Here is a 25,019-nt window from a genome sequence, read left to right on the forward strand (position 1 = left end):
AAAATTAAAAATGACAATAACCAATACACAATTTTTGATAACAACACTAAATATCAATGCCCTCAACTGCCCAGTCAAAAGACAGAGGCTAATGGAATGGATTAAGAAGTAAAGTCCATCTTTTTGTTTTCTTCATGGAAGTCATCTCACCTTCAAGGACAGGCACTACTTGAGGGTAAAAGGATGGAAAAAAAAATATTCCAAGCAAATGGTACTAAGAAGCAAGCAGGTGTTACAGTTCCAATATCTGACAAAATAGACTTCAAACTAAAACTAATCAGAAGAGACAAAGAGGTTCACTTTATTCTAATCAAAGAAACAATTGATCAAGAATATATTACAATCATGAATGTATCTTCACCAAACTATCTATCCTGCACACAATTTCATAAAAAAAACAGTACTACAGGACTATGAAACACAGATTAACTCCAACTCAGTAATAGTTAGTGACTTCAGTACCCCACTATCTCCAATAGACAGGTCAACTGGACAAAGAATAAATGGAGAGACATCTGAATTAAGTGACATCTTACATGAAATGGACCTAACAGACAATATTCCGCCCAAGCACAAATGAATGTACTTTTTACTCTGCAGCCCATGCAAGTTACTCTAAAAGTGAGCACATAGTGGAACACAAAACAAGCAACAACAAAGACAGACAAATTGAAATTATTCCATGCGTTCTATCAGACCACAATACAATAAAGCTTATAGTTAGCAGCAAAATACACTCTAGTAACTATGTGAACACATGAAGATTAAACAACACACTCTTGAATGATGAATAGGTTGAAGAAGAAATTAAGAAAAATTAAAGTATTCCTGGAACTAAATGAAAATGAAAATACAACACAATAAGAGCTCTGGGACCCTTTAAAAGCAGTCCCAAGAGGGAAGTTTATAGCTCTAAGTGCCTATATTATAAAATCAAAAAGACCACACATAAATGATTTAACAGTGTAACTCAATACTCTGGAAAGGCAAAAACAAAACAAACCCAAACCTTGTAGACAAGGAGAAATAACAAAACTCAGAGCAGAAATAAGTGAAATAAAAATAAAACAATACAAAGAATCAATGAACTGAGGAGCTCATTCTTTCAAAGTCAAATAAAATTAGACCTTTAATGCAGTTAACCAAAAGAAAGAAAGAGAAAATCCAAATTTACAAAATCAGAAATGAAAGGGGAACCACCACAGCAGACCCCCTGCCCCCCTCAAAAAAAACTGGAATATTAGAAGGAAATAATTTTAAAACAAATGCTCTATGATATTTGAAAATTTAAAAGAAATAGGTGCATTTCTAAATTCATGGAAACCACCAAAGGTAAACAAAGAACATCAGCTTAAAGAGACTCAAAACAAATAAATTGAAACAGCAATACAAAATCTCTCAACAAAATGCCTCAAGATGGATTCACAGCAGAATTATATCAGAAATTCAAAGATCTACAACCAATACTTCTTAAATTATTCAAACAGATAGACTCCAAGGTAGAACTCCCAAACTCCTTCTCTGAAACCAGTATCACTCTAATACCAAAACCAAGTAAAGACACACAAAAAAAAAGAAAACTATGGGCCTTAATGAACATAGATGCAAAGATTCTGAACAAAAAACTGCCTACAGAAACACATCAAGATGATCATTGACCATGATCAAGTCAGTTTTATTCCAGAGATGCAGGGATGGTTCATCTTACATAGGTCAATAGATGTAATAAATCAAATAAATGATGAACTTAAAGCCAAAAAGAAATCACATGGTCCTCTCAATAGATGCAGAAAAAGCCTTTGACAAAATCCAATATGCATTCATGTTAAAAGTCCTAGAGGGAACTGATTTGGGGGGTAACATACTTCAACATAATTAAATCTATATACAACAAATTCACAACCAACATCATTCTAAATGGAGAAAACTTAGAAGTATTCCCATTAAAATTAGGAACTAGACAAGATTGTCTGCTATCTCAACTCCTTTTCAGTATAGTGCCCGAAACTCTTCCTAGAGAAATAACACGAGAAGGAAATTAAAGAAAGAGGTCAAATATCACTATTTGTAGATGATATGATTTGTATGTAAGAGATCCCAAAAATTCCACCAGAAAATTGCTAGAAATATTCAATATTTGTAGCAAAGGGACAGGTTATAAAATCAACTTACAAAAATCAGCTTAAAGAGACTCATACCTTTCTATAAACCAATAATAAGCAATCAGAGAAAAAACACATGGAAATCATCCCATTCAGAATAGCCTCAAAAAAATAATAAAATATCTATGAATAAACTTAATCAAAGATATTAAAGATTTCTATAATGAATATTTTGGATTTTTAAAGAAAGAGATAGAGGAAGATAACAGGAGTTAGAAGGACCTATGGTGCTCTCATGAATTGATAGGATTAATATTGTGAAAATGACAGTTATACCAAAAGCAATCTATAGATTCAATACAATACCAGTGGAGCTAGAAAAAAAATTCTAAAATTCATACAGAATCACAAAAAAACCCAGATAGTCAAAGCAAACTTGGTCAAAAAGAGAAATGCTATGGAATCCACATACAAGATCTCAAACTATACAACAGAGCTGTAGTCACAAAAACAGCATGCTACTAACACAAAAACAGACATGTGGATCAATGGAACACAATAGAAGACCCAAACAAGAGTGCATGCAATTTCAGCCACCTGATATTTGAACACACAATGGAAGAAAGACGGTATCTTAAACAAATGGTGCTGGAAACCTGGATCGCCACCTGTAGAAGAAAGATATTGGACCCTTATCTTTCACCCTGCACAAAAGTCAACTCCAAATGGATCAAAAACCTCAGTATGAAACTTGAAACTCTGAAACAGTTGGAAGAAAACAGAGGTAGTGCCTTATAAGATATAAGTGTAGGAAAGGACTTTCTAAATAGGACATCAGTTGCTTAGGCATTAAGATCAACAATCAACAAGTGGGACCTCATTAAACTGAAAAGCTTCTGCATTGCAAAAGAAACAACCAAGGAAGTGAAGAGAAAACCCACTAAGTAGAAGAAAACCTTCACATACTACACATCAGACAGAGGACTAATAGCCAAAATATACAAAGAACTAGAAATAATAATAATAAAGAAACAAGAAAATAAACAACCCAATAAAAAGGTGGGCTAAGGACCTGAATAGAGAGTTCTCAGATGAAGAAATAAAATGGAGAAGAAACAACTTAAAAAGTTCTCAACATCCTTAGTAATTAGAGAAATGCAGATTAAAAAACCACTAAAAGATTTTGTCTTACCCTCATCAGACTGGCTAAGATCAAAAGAACAAAAGACACCAAATGCTGGTGATGGTGTAGAGAAAGCTAAAGCTCATTCACTGCTGGTGGAATTGCAAACTTCTGCAACCTCTAAGGAAAGCAGTGTGGAGAACTCTTAAAAAACTGAAAATGAATCTACCATATGCTCTGGTTATACCACTCCTTTGCATATACCCAAAGAATTCATCCTACTGTAGAAATACCTGTACATCTATGTTTATTTCTGCTCTTTTCATAATAACTAAGAAATGGAAATACCTAAATATATCTCAACTGATGAATGGATAAAGAAAATATGGTACATTTACACAATGGTGTTCTATTCAGCAATAAAGAACGATGAAATCATGAAATTTGCAGGTAAATGAATTGAACCAGAAACAATTTTACTAAGTGAAATAACACAGACTCAGAGAAATGAATGACATATGTTCTTCCTCATTTGTGGATCCTAGCACCAAATCCTTGTATGTGAGTATACATCCTGATGTAACAGCAGGAGCCAGGAAATGGAAAGGAACTATGGATGTAAAGAGAAAGAAAGAATCTGGGAGAGAAAAATTGTAGGAAACATATGTTACCAAGTGGGAAAATGGGGAAAATGGGGGTATTCAACTAGGAAGGGAGGAGAGAGGACATACAAGGAACCATGAAGGTAAAAGGAAGAAGGAACACAAGAAAGGGGGAATAATAGGAGACAGGTATTATCAAGGGGAAAATGGGGAAGATGGGGGCATGTAAACTGGGAAGAGAGGAGCGAAGTTGGGACAGGGAGAGAGAGAGGAGAGATAAATCAAGCTTAGGTGGTATAAAAAAGCCAGGGGGAAATGTATTAACTCAAAACCCCTCTAAAAAATATACATACAGTATTTGAACATGAATTCATGTGTATATCTGAAGGGAACACAGTGCCAGACAGGAGAAACCTCCCTTCAAGTTTTTGTTCAGAGTAGTCCAAAAGACTCCCACAATAAAACAGGTTATTTTCATAGCCTTTAATTACTTCCGTAAACTTGAAGGTAAGACCCTATTGCTGAAGACAGGATGTACTTTGGACACAGAATTTGGAGCAACAGAGCTGGCACTGATCTGGAAGCCTTCTCCCTGAAGACTAGCTCTCATAATTCTAGAGAACACTATGCTAGCTGCTAAGGGAGAAAAACCAATCAACAGTGCAACCCAGCTCCAAAGCCTAATAACCACAATGGCTGACATAGCAAACTATCTGTATTGGTGCAGTAGTGGCATTTTTATCTAGGGGTTAATCAACAACTATCTAATTGAACTTAAAGCCATCTCTATCAGAGAGAACTAATGGGTGGCACTGTAAATATAGCCAAATACACATGGATGGGGAGATTATAGATCCTAAAGAAAACCTTATCTCATATCTCTAGAAAAATGAAATTTCTTACTATATGGTAAATATGGATCTTTATATTTACAGACAGGTATACCAGTCACCACTCAAGAAGATTCTTTTTACAACAGGTGGAGACTATTACAGATTTCCATAACTGGTCACATAGAGACTATATGGCTGAGAGCCTCTCAGTCCTAAGCAACAAATCTTCAGTGGAACCTCTACACCTAAGGCTCACGGAACATAGAACAGGGGTAGATGGGATACTAATACATCTATGAACTCTCACCAGTGAAACTTCCTCATACATGCAACAAAGTGAGATGCACACAGAAGGCCACAACTGGCTAAGGTTTAAAGGAAAAAAACAAAACCTGCAGAGTACAGGTTCCTGTGTAGGACTCCTATATTAAACCACACCCACGCACAGCTCAGAGACCATTGGGAAAGAGGGCCGGTGGGAACAATTGTAACAGCCAGAGTTGGTGCATGAACATAAGGAAACAGAGGCTTTTGGGTCGCTAGGAACTTGCTCATATGAACTTGCAACAATGGTGACAGCATGCACAAGACCCACACCAACTCAATCAGACAAAAACCCAGCATAGAATCAGGGAAATGAGAAGCAGGTCCCAGCCATAGCTGAAGAACTATTGGCAACTGACTACTGCTGGGTGATGGAAGTAGATCTTCTTTAAGGGAATGACTCTTGGTAGGCTGACCAAACTCCAGTGGATGAACTTGCACCAAGGGCTATCTGGGTACAAATGCCAGATAGAGCTTAACATGTATATCACATTATATATTTCATTAAATCTGTTTACTTTGAAATAGTAACAACAGCTGAATCATAACTGAGTAGCTTAGAACCGGACCAGACATTGTTTGGTCCTTAAACCTGAGTGCTTCAGCAGTTAGGCTAGTCCCAAAGTGGCAGTCTCACACTGGAGAGGCTGCTAATCCAGTAGTTGACCAGTCAACGTGGCTGGGTGCCTGAGCCATCCCAATCCCGAGCTACAAATTTGAAGGGTTCCTGAAAACTGGTCCTTAGTCAATGATGGAAGCCTAGAATGCTGGTTCTGATCTATGCAAAGGAGCCAACAGTAGCAACATGACAAATTATGTTGGCCGTTAGAGAGAAAGCCAATAAACAAAAGGCCAATGACCTTCCTTCTGCCATGCCCCCTTTTCATCTAGGCTGCTACCAGAAGGTAATGCCCACTTTTGCGGTGGATCTTCTCATATTAACTATGCTCTAAATCTTAGCAGACGAACCATTGAGCAGCTGATTACCACTGGGTGAGAAACAGCTGATCTTCTTTAAGGGAGTGACTGTACATAGGCCGACTAGACCCCAGGGGATGGTGGGGAAGGGGGTATAAAGATGATTAAGGTGTTGTGTATGAGATACACAAAAAATCAACTTAAAAATTCAGAAAAAAAAATATTTCTCAAAGGAGGATTCCTACTCAGGGGATTCTAATAGATGGCAATTGACATTAAAACTAGTCATCACAAGAGGAAACCCCAACTGAAGAATTTCTTCCATCAGATTGGCTTGTGGACATGTTTATGAGGCATTTCTTGAATTACTCATTGATGTAGGAGGGTCCAGCCCAACATGGATGATGCCATCCCCAGGCAGGTGAGCCTAGGCTATATAAAAAACGGTAGCTGAGCAAGCCAGGGGAAGCAAGCCAGTAAGCAGCATTCCTCTGTGATTTCTGCTCCAAGCTCCTGTCTTGATATTTTGCCTTGGCTTTCCTTGATTATGGACTTAACCTGTAAGATGAAGTAAGCCCTTTCCTCCCCAGATTGGTTTTGGTCAGTGTTTGATCACAGCAACAGAAAGCCACTAGGAAAGAATCTTACTGATTTTATTTCCATTGAGTTTAGGTTTCTTGAATTGGTTTCCCAATTTTAAAAGCAATTACACTAAGGAAATAAGAGAATGAAATCAAAGCATATAAATATTTTTTTAAATCACCAATGCAACAACACAAAAGAAAATAGCAAGATAAAAAAGACAAATGAATCAAAAAACTAGCAGAATAGAATGAGTAAAATAGCAATAATAAATATTTACCGGTGAATAACCACTTTAAAAATAAATGAATTAAAATCACTATAGAGTGGTGGATTGAATTTCAAATTTAAAACAATTTAAAGATATGCTAACTAAGGAACACTCATTGTATATATAAAAGCCTGAACAAAAATAGGTGGGAAAAGATGCTATATTCAAATACTAACCTAAACAAAACAGAAGCAGACAGGATGCTGATCATTTGGCAGAATACATAGGTACATTCCAGAAAGCTTTCCCTTATTCAATGAAGATATCAGTGACATCATTACAACAGTGGCACTTGGGACTGTCATGAGGTCCTTTGGTCAAAATCCAGCAAAAGTAGAATTACAGGATATGATTGACAAAGTGAACGCTGATTGTAACAGCACCATCGACTTCCCAGAGATTTTTACTCAGGTGACTAGGAAAATAAAAGATGCAGGGTTTGCAGAAGAAATTAGTGAGGCATATGGAGCCCTGGACAAAGACAGAAATGGACACCTCAGTCTGGTAGAAATATATCAGATCATGAAAAACTTAGAAATTTAAAAGTCACATGATTTCAGATGTAGAAATTTACACTTGTGTCATCATGTCAACATACAAAAAGTTTTGTATTTGGAACATTTTTAATTTTACATTTTCAGATGATGATGCCACACTTACACTGAAAACTACAAAACTTTGGTAAAAGAGATAAAAACAAAAAAGAAGAAATTTCAAGTTCACAAATTTAAAAAATTGATATCAATATAATATAATCACATTGCAGAAGCATCATACAGAATTCATGAACTTCCTGTCAAAATTCCAATGGAAGTTTTTACAAAAGCAGGAAAATATTTACTGTCAAAAGTGCTATTATTTTAATGTCTATATTCTTCCAAAACTCATGTTGACATTGATAACCAAAGAAAAGGATTAAGGAAGTGGAGCTTTGGGGATGATCATTAGATCGTGGGGTAGACACTTCATCAATGAGGTTATTTAGTACTCAACAAAGTAAGTGCAGAAGTCACTTATCCCTCCCACCATGTGAAGACAGAGCAGGAAGGTACACTAAACAAACCAAGAAACAGGTCCTCACCAGAAACTTAACATCTATAACTGAAAAATGAAATCATGCTTTTTATAAGCTACTTGATTTGTGCCCTTTTGCTATGGCAGCCTGACCAACCTAAGAGAATACAGAACAACAAAAGACCATGAGTCATCACATCAGTCCTAAGAGCAAAATAACAAAAATGCTAGAGGTATCACACTTGATAGAAAAAATATATTAGAGTGAGGCATAATGGTACACACCGATAATGAGCTCTCTCAGCAATCACAGCTTCCAAGACAGTCAGTCTTTATAGCAAAATCCTGCCTGCCTCAAACAACAACAACAAAAAAGAGAATCAATACTTGAAGTAACCAAAACAGTGTGGTACTCACAAGAAGGTCACACATAGAACAAGAGTACAGAATAGAGAATCCAGAAAAAAATTTACAAGTTTATTATTAATTGACCTTTGAAAAGTTTCTCAAAAACAAATGATGAATAAATAATAGTCTCTTAAATAAAGGGAGTATCCATAATCAGAACAAGATCAGACTCTTAATCTTACACCATACACAAAAATCAATTCAAATGGACTAAACACTTTAATGAAACACCTGAAACTGTAAGCCTCCTAGAAGAAAACATAAGAGAAAAATTTCCTGACCCTGGTCTTGATGATTGTCTCACAGATATAATTCCAAAAGCATAAGCCACAAAAACAAAATAGTAAGATCATATCAAGCTAATGGCTTAAGCATACAGAAATAGTCTACAGGCTGTAAGAACAAATAATATAATGGGGAAAATTGCAAACAATATATATGACAATAGGTTAATTTTTCAAAATACATATGAAGAAAAGTTTGGGGAGATGGCTCAGTTGGTAAAGTAGCCACTGTAAATATAAGAATTTTTTTTATTTAATAAAAAGCCTAACGATTTGTATGATTAAAAGTGAACTAAAACTTCAAAAGACATTATTTCAAAGAAGTCATAGCAATAAACAAGCAAATGAAAAATTCTTAATATAATTAATCATTTTAGAAATGCACACTAAAATTACCATGAAATATCATTTCATACTTAACAGGATGGCAAGAGATCACAGAATTAGAACACTTGCCCACTGTTGAGACTGGAGAATGGTACAGCCGTGATGGAAAACCATATGGAGGTTCCTCAGAAACTAGAATTGAGGGCCTGGAGAGATGGTTCATCGGTTAAGAGAATTGACTGCTCTTGCAGAGAACCCAGGATTGATTCCCAACACCCACACGGAGGCTAATAATCATCCACAACTCCAATTCCAAGGGATCTGACGTCTTCTTCCGACCTCCACGGGTAGATGCACTTATATACATGCAGGCAATACACTCATACACATAAAGTAAAAATAATAAATAAAATATTCTTTAAATTAGAATTGAATTACAAGATTCATGATTCCCACATGGAGGTGCATGCCCCAAAGAAGAGAAGTCATGATCTTGAAGACATAGGTGCATTTTCATGTTCATTACAGTATTGTTCATAATGACTAAGGCATAAAAACAATTCAAATGGGCTGGAGAGATGGCTCAGTGGTTAAGGACACTAGTTGTTCTTGCAGAAGACCCGGGTTTGAATCCCAGCATCCACGTGGCAGCTAACAACTCTCTGTTACTTCAGTTCCAGGGGATCCAATGGCCTCTTCTGTCCTCCATGGGCATCACATGATACAGGTTCACTTACCTACATGCAGGCAATACACTCATACACATAAAATAAAAATAACAACAAAAAAATATTTAAAAAACAACTCAAATGTCCATATGCAAGTGACTGAACAAAGAAAGTGAAGTACAGACTTCAGTTGAGTATTGTTTAGTCTTTAAAAAGGAATGAGGTTTTTCTATTTGACAATACAAGAAGTTTTGAAGACGTGCTAAGAGAAATGAGCCAGTCAAAATAAGACACTGTATGATTACTCTTATACTAGGCACCTAAAAACTTGAATTCATAGCACTGAAATGTGAAATAGTGATTTCTAGTCTCAGGATGAGAGAGAACATGGAGAGTTAATTTTTTAAGTTGATTGTTTTTTTTAATTGGGGGAAAGTAAAAGTATATACATTTATGTGAAAGATGCTTTGATACATTGATACTTCTGGAATAGGTAAGTAAAGTTATTTAACATAAACATCTAATAACATGCTTATTTGTTTATAGAATATGATATATTTTTCTTAACTGTGATATTACACACACACACATACACACACATCTTTTGAAATTATTCCTCCTGTTTATGTGAAATTTTATATCCCTTTTACAAATACCTCTTCACTTCCAGCCTCAGCCTCAGACCCTGCAGCCACCACCACTATGTTGATGCCCAAGAAGAACCGAATTGCCATTTATGAACTCCTTTTAAAGGATGGCGTGATGGCAGCCAAGAAAGATGTCCATATGCCCAACCACCCACAGCTGGCAGACAAGAGTGTGCCGACCTTCATGTCATGAAGGCTATGCAGTCTCTCAAGTCTCGAGACTATGTGAACAAACAGTTTGCCTGGAGACATTTCTACTGGTACCTCACCAACAAGGTTACCCAGTATCTCTGCAATTACCTCCACCTACCTCCTGAGATCATGCCTGCCACCCTGCGCTGCTGTTGTCCAGAGACTGGCAAGCCTGGGCCTAAAGGTCCAGAAGGTGAGCAACCCACAAGGAGAGGTTGACAGACACCTACAGACAGAGCAATGTGCCCCCTGGTGCTGACAAGAAAGCTTAGATTAGGGCTGGCTCTGCAACCAAATTCCAGTTCAGAGGTTGTCTTAGTTTGTTCTTCATTGCTGTTACAAAATACTCTGACCAATACCAACTTGGGGAGGAAAGAGTTTATTTAGCTTACAACTCCCAGGTCACAGTTCATCAGGGGAACTCAAGGTAGGAACTCAGGGCAGGAACCTGGAAGCAGGAACTGGAGTACAGGCCATGGAGGAACGCTGCTTACTACTGGCTTGCTCCCTTGGCCCCTGCTCAGCCTGCTTTCTTATGCAACACAGGCCCACCTGCCCAGGGCCAGCACTACCCACATTGGTCTGGGCCCTCCCACATCACTCATCAAGAAGATGCCCCTCAGACATGGCCACAGGCCAATCCAATGGAGGCAATTCCCCGACTGAGATTCCCTCAACCCAGGTGTGTCAACTTGACACTAAAGCTATCCAGCACAGAGGTAGATTTGGTCGTGGACATGGTCAGCACCTCACTGAAGTTTGAGAAAAGAAAATACCTTTCCATATCCCATAAGCCCTAGTCTACAGCAAATATCATTTTACTCTCTGCTCAACGTTTTTGTGTTACACATATTATGACGATCATGTGCTATTTGTGTTTCTGTACTTGGTTTGTTTCACTTAACAGAATGTTCTCCAGGTTCACTTATGTTTAATTTTAAGGTTAGAATATGTATTCTTTATCCATTTGGCTGCTAATGAGCACCTAAGCTGGTTCCAAGCCATGACTACATGTAGAAGGCTACAATGAAGATGGGAGTATAGATACCTCCTCCATGTGCTGCTGGTCACATTGTGGTTCTCATGAAGAATCCTCAAACATGAATAGCTCTTTTTTCATAGTGGTTGGGATGATTTACATTCTACAGCAATGTCCAAGTGTTCCTTTTCCTCCAATCTTTGACAGCAATTTTTACTTTTCATTTAATATTAGTCACTTTTGTAGATGTAAGGAGATACCTCATTGAAATTTTAATTTGCATTCCTCTGATGGTTAGAGATATGCAGCATTTTCTCATATACAAAGTGGCTGTATGTCTTTCTTTGAGAAATATATATTCAGGGAAATAAATATTATTTTATTTTAATAGTTCTTCCAGAATTGTATACACTGTATTTCAACCATATTCAGCTTCCTGCTATCATTTCCATCCTCATCCTAGTGCCCCCCTCCACTGCTTCATGTCCTCCACTATTATTTTTCTTTTTTTTAAGTTCTATAGAGTCTAATCTGTGTCTTCAAGTACACTTGTGTATTACTCTATCCTTTGAAGTTCAGTCAATCCACCAGATATCACACCCCTAAAGAAAACTGACTATGACCCACTGCAATAGAGCTCACACCTTCTCTGCTAGCCAGTAAGAACCAGCCCATCCTGTTCCCATTAGCCCTCCTTGGGCGTTGGCCCCTTCCTGCTGAAGTTACTAGAGAGAAGCTGACTAGCTAGGAGAGTTAATCAGGTCCTGCTGCTCTGGTTATGATTCCCCTGCTTTGGGACCAGCCCTAGTCCTGCTGCTTCAGGAGTTACAGTTTCTCTGCTTAGCTAATTAGTATCACCCCAGCTGATCCCCATCAACCAGTTGGGCCTAGGCTTCTTCTTGCTCTTGCCATGCTCTTAATTCACCTGCCTGGATCCATTTGATCCCTCCAGTAAAAATTCAAAAAAGAAAACCTGAAGCACAGAGCAACTAAGTATTTATAAACAATCAGAAATCAATCAAGCTATACCAAGAATAAAATAAGCAGAATGAAACTCAACAAAGGCCAGCCTGAGTTTCATATCAGACACACATCGAACAACAAAAGAAATCCATATGCCCAGGCCACATGAAAAACACAAATAATACGAAAAACCAAGAAAATATATTCCCACTAAACCCCACCAGTACTATAGAAGTGTTCTCAGAAATTAAAATAACAAAGGGCTGGAGAGATGGTTCAGTGGTTAAGAGAACTGGAAGCTCTTGCAGAAGACCCGTATTCAAATCCCAGCACACACATGATAGCGAACAACCATCCATAACTCCAGTTCCAGGGGATCTGAAACCGTCTTCTGGCCTCTGCAGGCATTGCATGACATGGATGCACTTACATATATGCAGGCATAACATTCATACATGTAAAATTAAAAAAAGAAATAAAAATTCTAAAGAAAAAATTTTATTTTAAAAAAATTTTAAATAAAAATTGTAAAGAAATTAAAATGGCAATAACCAATATACATCTTTCATTAATAAATTTAAATAATAAAGGTCTGAACTACCCAATTAAAAGGAATAGACTAGTTGAATGGATTAAGGAACAAAATACATCTTTTTGTTATCTACCAAGAATTCATCTAATTTTCAAGGATAGGTACTACCTTAGGGTGAAAGGATGGGAAAAAAATATTCCAAGCAAATTACACTAATAAAAAACAGGTGTTGCAATTAGAATATCTGACAAAATAGACTTCAAATTAAAATTAGTCAGAAGAGGGGTCCGGAGATATATCTCAGCAGTTAAAACTATTGGCTGCTCTTGTGGAGGACCCAGGTTCTATTCCTAGCACTAATATTGTGCAGACAACCATTTGTAACAGCAGTTCCAGGGGATCCAGCACCATCTTCAGACTTCCATAGGTATTGTATGACATGGGAGTACTTACATACATATAGGCAATACACTCATACACATAAAAACAAGAATAATAAATAAAATATTAAAAATCTAATTAATTTAACCAGAAGAGAAAAAAGAAGATTATTTCATTCTGATCAAGGGAACAATTGACCAAGAAAAAATACAATCATGAATATATATGCACCAAACTCTGATGTACGCAATTTCATAAAAACAGTACTGCAGGACTTCAGCCCCACCTCAATAATGGTAGGTGTTTTTAATATCGTACTATTGCCAATAGACAGGTCAATAGAAAATGAATAAACAGAGAAACATCTGAATTAAATATCATACATCAATTGGACCTGACAGGCACCTACTGAATAGTCCACCCAAGCACCAAAGAATACACAGTCTACTCAGCAGGCCACAGAAGTTTCTCTAAAATAGACCACAAACTGGGGCACAAAAAAACCTTAACAAATACAAAAAAATAATAATAATTCCATTTATTCTATCAGCCTGCAATGCAATAATGCTTACAATCAACAGCAAAAGAAGCTCTAGAAACTACATGAACTCCTGGAGATTAAATAATACCGTTCTGAATAATGAATAGGTCAAAGAAGAAATTAAGAAATAAATAAAAGTGGGGCTGAAGAGATGGCTCAGCGGCTAAGAGCACTGACTGCTCTTGCAGAGGACTCGGGTTTGATTCTCAGCACCCACATGGCGGCTACAAACTATCCTTAATTCCAGTACCAGGGGAATCCGAAACCCTCTTCTGACCTCCACAGCATTGCATGACATGGGTGCACTCACATACATGCAGGCAATGAACTCATACACATAAAATAAAAATAATAAATAAAATATTTAAAAATAAATACTACTTAAATTACTTAAAAAGATAGAAACAGAGGGAGAACTCCAAAACTCCTTCTATGGTGCCAGTATTGCTCTAATACCAAAACTATGAAAAGACAACAGCAAAAAAAGCCTTCGGCCATATCCCTAATGAACATAGTTACAAATATTCTCAACAAAATACCTTAAAATCGCAAAAAGATCATCCACTATAACCAGAGATAAAAGGAGGGTTTCATAAACACAAGTGAAAAGTAAACCACGATAAATCAGTTAAATGACCTTAAAGATAAAAATCACATGATCCTCTCAATAGCTACAGAGAAGGCCTTTGAAAAAAATTCCAACATGCATTTATGATAAAAGTCCTAGAGGGAATTGGACTGGAGGGAACATACCTCAACATAATTAAGACTATATACAACAAGCCCACAGCCAACCTCATTGTAAATGGAGAAAACTTGGAAGCATTCCCAGTAAAATCAAGAAACAGACAAGGCTGTCCACTATCCCTATTCCTTTTCAATATAGTGCTTGAAATTCTAACTAAAGCAATAATACTAGAGAAGGAAATTAAAAGGGTAGTAATTGGAAAAGAAGAGGTCAAATGGTCAAATTATACTTATTTTCAGATGATATGATATTATACATGAGATCCCAAATATTCCATTAGAAAACTTCTAGGTGTGAAAGGCAGTTTTATCAATGTGGTAGGTTACAAAATCAATCTACAAAATTAGTAGCCTTTCCATATACTAATAACAAGCAATCAGAGGAAGAGTTCAGAGAAATACAACAACTCAGAGTAGCCTCAAAAAAAATTATCTAGGGATAACCTATTCAAATATATTAAAGACCGGGGCTGGAGAGATTGCTCAGTGGTTAAGAACACTGGCTGTTCTTGCAAAAGACCCGGGTCCATATCCTAGCACCCACATGGCAGCTAATAATTGTCCATAACTCCAGTTCCAGAGAATCTAACAGCCTCTTCTGTCCTCCACGGGCATTGCAATGATATAGGTGCTCTTACCTACATGCAGGTAATACATACATACACATAAAAATAATAAATTTAAAAATGGCAAAAAAGGTATTAATTCTTCAATTAAAACTTTAACTCTTTGAAGAAACAGATTGGGGAAGGCACAAGGAGATGGAAAGACCTCCCATACAAATTAATACAGTGAAAATGATCAAAAGCAATTTACAGACTCAGTGCAATCCCAATCAAAAGCCTATATGACATTATTCACAGAAAGAGAAAAATCCATCCTAAAATTCAAATAGAAACATAAAAGACCCCAGATAGTCAGAATAGCCCTGAACGCAAAATCAATGCTGCGGGGAGCAGATTACTATACCAGACTTCAATCTATATTACAAAACCATAATCATAAAAACAGCCTGGTAATGGCACAAAAACAAACTTGTGGATATGGATCCATTTTTAAAGTCATTAAATATATTATTGTAAACTTTCACACCACCAAAAAGATAAGAGTTTTCAGAAAAACAACAAACCATAAATATGAATGGATCACTTTCAAAGATTAGAGAATTAGACTGCCATTAGAAATTTCATCAACGATGTTAAAGATTAGACACAATAATAGCAATTCTTTCAAAAAATCTGAGGGACAACCATTTTCAATCTAGTATTCCAGCCAAATATATTAACCATTGTGAGGTTTAGATATAAACATTTTTATATAAAAAATAATCAGATATTTCTCTTGTGTCATCCATTTTGAGGGGATGTATCTGAGGGTGTGTGCAATGCAAAGATTCCATTGTAAGTCATAAAAACAGAAATCAATCACAATCAGTCCAGAATGGACAGAATGAACTAAAAGGCACAGTGCACTAAAGAAGTAACACTTTAAAATAAGTATGAGATGAAGGGATAACTTTCTAGAGTAAACTTAAAATTTGAAAGTTTGAGTGAAAAGTGATGGTATAGAAGATGTAAAGTTAATGAAAAACAATTAGGAACTGAAAGCTATAAGGTTTACTGAAGTCATGGTTCAAATGGGAGACAATAGTTTCAAAAGAGAAAAATAGAGTGTAGAGCTGGAGAGTTGGCTCAGCATTTAATAGTACTGGGTGCTCTGTCAGAGGACTTAGGTGGGACCACGGTGACAACAACCATCTCTAACTTAAGACATATTTTATTGGTTTTCAGCTTTTAGAATTAACCTATAGAGAAAACACCCTGCTGAAAAAAAACAAATCTGGATGTAAGCAACTTTTGACAATGTAAAAGCATATGTTTAGCAAAAGTTGGAAGATAGAAATGGGGAAAGAAGTGATTTTTTAAAAAGGGAATGGTCTTAGTCATCTACTTATAACAACTATAGATTCAAGATACATTGCATATAGTAGAAAAAAAAGTCCATAGTTATAAATTGGTGCATCTCTCAGTCCTCATCAGAGAAGCTTCTTTTTGCAGTAGATGGCAATTAACACAGAGACCTACAAACTGGTCAAGGTGCAGGGAATCAGAGGTTGTGGAGTGGTCAACCCTAAATGGGGCATGTATATTACATTCCTTCCCCCAAGGCTCAGGGATCTTCACAGAAAATGAGGTGCAAAGATTGTAAGAAGCAGATACAATGGACAACTACAAGAAACAGTGTTTTTCAGATACAACATTGCACATACACATATGAACTCCCAGCAGTTGTGATAACGTGTACAAAATCTGTGCAAGTTCAAGTCAGACAAAATTCAGCATGGATGGGGAGGTGGACACAATGTCCTATTCCTAGCTAAGGTATTATTGGCAATTGATAGCTACTGGGAGAGGAAGAGTAAGTTTTCTTTAAGAGTGTGGTCAGTGGTAGATGACTATGCTCCAGAGGATGGCCCCACACCCAAGAGTATATGGTCAGCACAAATTTGACTTAATGGGTTTTTTAAACAGAGGACACACAGTTGGGTGGTTAAAGAAAAAGGGTAGACTTGGTAGGCATTTGGGGAGGGAGTATATGAAATTCTTAAATAACTAATAAAAATGAAGGGAAAAGAATGCTGTCTTTTGTTTGAGATGAAGGTGGAAATGAGATTTATTACAGCTCTCAAAAAATTATATAAAGAGCACAGATTCAAAATTAATAATCTTGAAATGCATATCAAATGGTTTTCAGGGGCCTTGTTCATTTATTACTGAAAGCAACAATCACACTAATCTGTATACTTATAAAAGTACAAAACAAATGCTCAATGAGGCACTATAAACAGAGATAGAAGAGGTTCAGTGAGGTTCAGATGAGCACGCTCGCTCTACCTTTAATAAAATCTAGATCAAGATATAAAATTCTACTCAGGCAAATAAAGTTAAGCAACATTGATACCAGAATAAAGGCTCAAACAAACTCAATTATATGGATAATTCTAGAATTAAGAGGAGAAACTACAGCTAAACATGCCAGTCTGGCTGAATTAGTAAGATCCAGGTTTAGTGAAAGACCCTGTATAAAAAATAAAATAAAATAATTTTTAAAAAACAAACCAATTGGGGAGATGCTTCAGTGGTTAGAACACTTGTCTCCCAAGTGTAAGGATCCCCAGAACTCATGAAATGCATGGTGGGTTACTTGCCTGATCCAGCCTCAAAAAAATGGAGACAGGGGATCCCCAGAGCAAGTTGGTTACCAAGAATGGCCTATTGCCAAGCTCTGAGTTTGACTGAGAAATACAGCTTGTGGAGGCCACATTCACACACACCCACAAACACACACATATTCTTACACATATATTTTCAAACATGCACACATACGAATGTACACCATATACACACTAAAATGGAAGAAAGAAAGCTATAGATATCTGACATCAACCTCTGGCCTACAGATGCACATGTGTCTGTATCTGCAAACACAAACAAGAACAAATCCAAACACAGAGTTACAAAACGAAGTGCTCCTTAGAAACCACAAGCTTATCTTTGGAAGTGCTTTGAGGTGACAAATACATCTTGAGCCTTTTAAAAGGGGGGAGAAGTAAAGAAAGAAAAAGAAAAATACAGAGACCTTACAGGAGCACAGTACTTGGACATGGTAAATTTTCATATATATACATATACATTTGTTAAATAAAATTTAGCTTTGTATTTCCTAGAAGATATATAGATATAGAGAAAGCTAAACTTACAGAATAATAAGAAAGGATAAATTAATTTGTCAACTGCCTGATGTTCACCCTCACTCTAATGGCTGTTTTTCATGTGGAAGCCCGATTTGTAGAATTTGTGTTTTCTCATGCTTATGAACAGCTCCTGTTTGAATGCAAAATAGGTTTTATCCCAACTTGTGTCCCTTCACCAGCTGCACCTTGGAAGCATTCCTCTAACAGTACTAAAGAATTTTCATGTGATCCCTGATTTTCATTACTGACCTAGCTCTGATTTTCACTGATAATCTCAGCCTGCATATTGGGAACCATATTCTGTTAGAGACTCTAACCAACAGGAACAGCAACTGTAAGGGCTAAAGTTTTCGTTTCAACATGGCTCCTAATATTTGTCATGCTTTTCAAAAGTGTCCACTGTGGGTCATTTTCTAGGAACACAGCCGCACTCCCTCCAGCGTTGAGTTAGTACATAATTTGCCTCTGCATCACACACCCTACTAATTTCTCAGGATTTTGTTTGCTTGCTTGTTCATTTGTTTGCTTTTTCTTGTGGTTCTCCAAAGTGTCACTCATGGTGAGAATATAGCAATCAACTAGGAATCTCCAGATTCTTTCTACCTCAGGAAGTTCTCTAGAAATGTGTTCTAGCATCCCAGGAGCTGCGTGGTTATGATTCTGTTATTCCACAGGGAATTTCTCCCTGCCCCAAGTTGAAAATACGTGTGTTATAAAGACGTCAGCTCTACAAGACTCATATGATAACAGCCTCACAATTTTCACCTTGGGGAAACCAGTACTCAGTACATGTGCTTCTAACCCTCCAGTATTTACCCACATATTTTAAAACTCGTTCATTGACAGCAAGAATTCCAGTCTTAAGAAGAATATCTAGAACTTATTGACCCCTGTAGTTCTAACCATTTCCCAAGAGCAGACTATTCTTTTAGAACTGTAAGCTAGAATGAAATCTTAACCAAGTATCTGATGAGTTAAACAGCTATTATACATTTATAACTTAGGATTGATACAAATGGGCATAGAAGCATGAGTATTTAATAAGCATCCCCATATATTTAATAAATATCTAATGGCCCCTACATATCAAGCACTATTCTAGAACCATGAGTATAAGTGTTCAGAAAACTCTGCTTTCTTCAGGAGCGTTTTCTGTGGGAAATAAAAAAAATCAATGAGACAGGTAAATAAAATATATGCATACTACAAAACCAGAGACATTGGAGGAACCAAAAGCAAAAGAGGAATCATGAATTAACATTTTAGATAGTGTCCAGGAACTTTTTGCAAAGATTTGGATCTGGTTATATAGGACTTTGGGGAAAACTATCCAAGGTAAAATGAATAGCAGATGCAAAACTCTGAGGTAGTACAGAGCTGGATGAAATGGTTTGGGAGCTGGCAGTTTTTCAAAAGATCATGAATGGGAGAAACAAGCTGTATGCAAAATTTAGACATGCTGCTCATAGTTCAGATTCTGGGTTTTACTTTACTGAAGAGAAATATGGGAAGTCTGGGGAAGAAAAATAACATGGTATGATCTAAAGGACAATTTGATTGACATGACCTTAATGTGGGCGAAAGCACAAGCAGGAGAACCAGGGATGGTGATCAAAGTGGTTAATTTCTGGTTTGACTTTGGAGGTAGAACTGGCAGGACCAAAATAAGGGTTCCAAGCATTAGATCAACATTTTTAATAAAAACTGGAGGAATAGAGTTACCATTTCCTGAGCTGTGGAAGACTTAGTAGAAAGGGTATGGAAGGGGGCATGTCAAGAGTTCAGAAACATCTCACTAAAACATTTCTGTAGAGAAAAGGGGGCCATATCCAGATTTTTAACAAAATAACTCTGAGTGGTTAAAATAGTCTCTCTCTCTCTCTCTCTCTCTCTCTCTCTCTCTCTCTCTCAATACACACACCAAAAGAAAACATGACTTTCTGAAAGTCCTAATAGTATCAATTTATTGGTTTTTTTTCGCTAGACCTATGTCTAGAGTGCTCACCGCCCCCCCACACACACAATGGAAAATTTACCTGTAACACAGTAATTACACATGCAAATGAGCAGCTCATTTATTTTGGTCCTAGGAAACTACCATTAATCAAATTTATGAATGCACTGAAATTATTTCTTCCATGTTTATTAAAAGTCATTATGAAATGTTATCTCTTGGCTCAGCTGACAGTTTTAAACTTAATGTGGCTTTTAATCAATGGCAACAAAATCAATTATATCACTTCTAAGCACCTTAAAGAAGGTAAATCACTACCAGCCAAAAAGTCTTCCACTTCAGTTTTCACCTTCACAAATATTTTTAAAAAGAAAGAAAATTCAAATTGAAAAAAATTGGAGGCATGCTTTCCCATAGTTTTATATAGAGGAAAATGTTCCTTTTTAGAAGTAGAAAAACTAGCTGTAAATCATGGTTGCTCACATATTTCGAAAATGTCCTTGGTTTTACTAAGAGTTAGACTCTCATTCTTTAAAATGTCTTATTATGTTTCTATAAAATGTAAGTGTGAAAGATCATATATAGTCCTATAAATACACATTATGACTGGCATTTTAATCACAGAACTCATTCATTTGCTTAATCATTCCAATATTTATTGTTTTCAGTGTCAATCAGAGATTGAAATAAGATTTTAATTTGCACGGAAAGCATATGGCAGATGAGGGATGGAGGGATGGATAGTTGAATGAATCAACAAAAGGATGAATATATCAAATGACAGTACGATTGAAACTTCCTCAGGAAAGCTAAACTGCAATTCCAACATTGATTTTTACCATGTATTGAAAGTGTCCACCTAATCTCATAGCATACTTTTTCTGTACAATAATGGAAGAAAACAGACTTTAAATTTTTATATGCATTTATAAAGTCATCTCAGGCCACACCACCACATTATGAAGAATACTGATAGACTTTTCTGCTCCCCAACAGATGATATCCAGCCACCATGTTCAGTACTCATTATCAGAAGGTGTATAATATGATTAAATGACAAGATTCTCCAACTATAAAAAAGAAATATAGATATATCCCAACCCAAATATAATCCTTATTAAAACTTCCTATTAACAAATTATAAAACATATCCTCTTATAACTCATACTCATGAGAAATAATAATCCATTTCCCTTGGGTAGTTCAAAATTCATGTTCCTCGACATCTTATTCCTTTCAGATAGATTCCCACCTCTAGGAAGAGACAGCTTTCAGCAGTTTGTGTCTTGGTAATTCTTTTGATGACTCAAGACTGAATATACTTTATCAGTGAGCCTCTCATAAGTTATGTTTTTAGAATCTAAGTTAAGAATATGCACTAAATTATCACAGTATTTTCCCCATATCCATGAACCTTCAATGGTATATCATTACAAGTATCTGTCACAAGCAAAATCATATTTCCAAGCTCGGTGCTTACCAATGCCAAATATCAGAGTAGAATCTCAATGGTCCTTGGGAGAAGAAAAGTAAACAAAGATAATCTTGGTATCAGCCTTACCAAGATGGAGTCATTCTAAGAGAGATGCCCAAATTCTTCAATATACATTAACCTCAATTCCTCCCCAGGAGTAATGATAGCAATAAGTTTATCAGGTAGAAAGATCATCCAATTAAAATGTCCATCCTCAAATTCATTTCCATGTTTCTTTTTGTGCTGTTCATAAAGTTGTAATAGTGACAGGGTCAGTCAATTTAGATGTCTTTCTTTGCCATTCAGCATATTGAAACTCTCTTGATTTTTTGTTTCTCCTTTGGACCTTGTGTTTTGGGCAGTCACTGTTGAATCGTCAGCACTCTTTACTGATAATGTCCATAGTGCCTTGTAATGAATATTTTCAGTAACCATTTCTATTGAATACATACAGAGTGCTTTAAAGTCTATCTCTTAAAAAAGGACTCTTAATTACCATGTGCTGTGCAAATAAAGCTTGGCCAAAAGCCAAACATTCTCCGATAAACCTTGATTAGACATATATGTTTTTTCCTTACACTAGTTGACTAAATTATGACCAAAGAAATTTAAGATTGTGTGTATATTATTTTTGTCTCATCCTTTATATATCATAGCAAACCTACACAGACATTGATCTCTTGCTTAGCCTTTCTCATTTTCTCTATTTTGGAAAATATCTTCATTCCCATATTCTTTTAACATCTTTTACAGTCTCGTTTTTCTAATAATTATGAGACATAATAACATTAACAAATAAATTTTCTATCTTTTGTCAGAATTCTTTTCCTGAGGATACTAAGCAATGCTTATCACCTTTTAAGGTTCTAGTGTCAAAACAATGTTTGTTTAAAATTTTCCTGGGGACCCAATGAATTTATTGAGCTTACAGAGATGACTGAGGGATTGCTGACGTGTATGAGCAACCTGGGTGTATGCACATTGGAAAGGCTTTACCCAGCATGGATCAAGCCTTCTCTTCCTAGCCTTCCCCACCTTATATAATTTAGTCCTCCCCAAATCTAGGAGACCATGTGTCATTAGGGCCAAATTATAATCAGTTGGCTGGGAGGAGTAGCTGGATACTCCAGTGAGGGTCGAATGACCCTGCTTGCCCCTCCTTTAATGAAGGAGCACAACCATCAACAAGCCCAATTGTGACGATGTTTACCAAGCAGACACAGCTGAGGTCATGGTGATAAGTATATCACATGGAAGAGACTGCTGTATAGCATCATCTTATTAAAAGAACATGGAATATAAAGGAATTTGGTGCTAGGATCCAAAAATGAGGGAGAACATGTCTTTTGTTTTCCTGAGTCTGCGTTACTTCACTTAGCAGTGTCTAGATCCATCCATTTACCTGCAAATTTCATCATTTCATCTCTCTTTACTGATGAATAGAACTCCATTGTGCAAATATATCACATTTTTGTTAATCACTCATCAGTTGATGGGCACATAGGTTGCTTCTATCTCTTAGCTATTGTGAAAAAAGCAGCAACAAACATGGTTGTACAACTGTCCCTTCGATAGGATGAGTCATTTGGGTATATGCCAAGGAGTGGGGTATAACCAGGTCATATGGTAGGTTCATTTTTAGTCTCCACACTGTTTTCCATAGGGGTTGCACAAGTTTGCAATCCCACCAACAGTGAATGAGTGTTCCCCTTTCTCCACATCCTTGCCAGCATTTGGTATCATTTGTTCTCTTGATCCTAGCCAGTCTGTTTGGGGTAAGGTGAAACTTTCGGGTGCTCTTAATTTTCATTTCCCTAATTACTAAGGATATTGAACACTTTTTAAGATGTTTCTTAGTCATCTTTATTTCTTACTTTGAGAGCTCTCTGTTTAGATCTTTAACCCATCTTTTAATTAGGTCATTTGGTTTCTTGATTCTTTGTTTTTTGAGTTCATTATATATTCTGAATGTTAAACCTCTGTCAGATGTGTCACTGGTGAAGAGTTTTTTCCCACTCTGTGGGATTTCTCTTCACTTTTTTGATTATTTCTTTTACTGTATAGAAGCTGGTAGAACTAACCTTCTTGGCTATTTAACAGCCATACTTTGAGGCCTATATTAATCTGATCAGAGGAACTTAAAGGACAATTTTTGCTCCTTGCCCTCCAAGGTCGACTAAGTTCCAGGGCATTATGGATTATCTCTCAAAATGTCCTATATCTGTGATGAATCGCCTGTCCTCCTGTTCAGGGAGGTCATGGAGATCCCACCAGATGGACATGAACCAGTGTCCAGTCTACAAAGAGGAGAGTCAACTCAGAGGAAACATTTCCTCCACATTTCCAAGTAAAGCCAGTCACGGTCAAGCAAGACCTTTGACTTATCTTCACATGGGTTTAATTGGTAAAAGAAAGAACCCAGGGGCTCCTCCCAAGCCCATATGACCCCTGAGGAACAGTTCCTCCAACAACCTGAGGAGTAAAAATAGATTGGTTTATTTGGGCCAACTATATGGTCTTAAACACCCAAAAGGAAAGTATAATCAAAGATTAAAGTGAGCAGTATATTTCTTTAAGAGTTCAAGGGATTACGCTTCCCAGACATTAGGCTTAAGTCCATGTAAAATGTTATTTAGACAAGTATTTCTCATTGATGATTTTGTTTCTAAGCAGAAACTGTTGCTCAGATGTAAGACTTCAAATCTTGCTCTGCAATACTGTAGTGCCCCCCTGGAGCTAAGGAAGATAACCCACTATTGTTCTAAAATGATAGCTAAATTTGTTTTCTCCCCCATCTAGAAGCCTTTGAGAGGAAACTGACACTGATTCTAATCACTCCAACAGCTATCAAAATACCTGAAAGCAAATCCTGAATCCATCACTCTAGAATCCAGCCGTGGCAGAGGCAGACAAAACAAAAATGAGGAGGAACCCAATAGAGGGATGCTTTTGGAAGCTCTCTTCAAGAAATCCCAATAGACTGATATGAATATCTGAAATCTGCCCTGTACTGACTTTTTTCTGGTTCCTTCTCTAGAACTTGTAATGCTAACTGCTCTTGACTTTACTTCTCCTTCACATCCCCTATTCATCGCTCAAGGACTTTCTTTTCTCCCTATAGATAAGAGGCATAGATGCACTGAAGGGGTACCCCAGTTAGCTCACCCTGTGTCCCTCTTCAGCATGGAAGAAGCCAGAGCAGTCTGCGTCCCAATTCAGCTATTTGGGTAACCTCTTCAGAAGATGGTCTGATAAGAATAAGAGGTAGGAATTGGCTAGGCAGTTAGGATAAAAAGACCTCAAAGAAAAATAGCCAGTTTCTTGGCTAAAAGTCTAAATGTCCTTGGGCCTCTTAGCAACATACTCTGTTCCAAAGGCCAAAAATGTCAAAAGTATTTG

The 25,019-nt window shown here is 36.7% G+C and overlaps 1 pseudogene; it reads left to right on the forward strand.

Moving 5' to 3' along the window:
- Positions 1–10,158: 10,158 nt before the first annotated feature.
- LOC103725236 overlaps positions 10,159–25,019 on the forward strand; it is a 46,632-nt pseudogene continuing 31,771 nt past the window's right edge.

Source organism: Nannospalax galili, unplaced genomic scaffold (genome assembly GCF_000622305.1).
Source record: "Nannospalax galili isolate Female #2095 unplaced genomic scaffold, S.galili_v1.0 scaffold85, whole genome shotgun sequence".
Classification (NCBI taxonomy): domain Eukaryota; kingdom Metazoa; phylum Chordata; class Mammalia; order Rodentia; family Spalacidae; genus Nannospalax; species Nannospalax galili.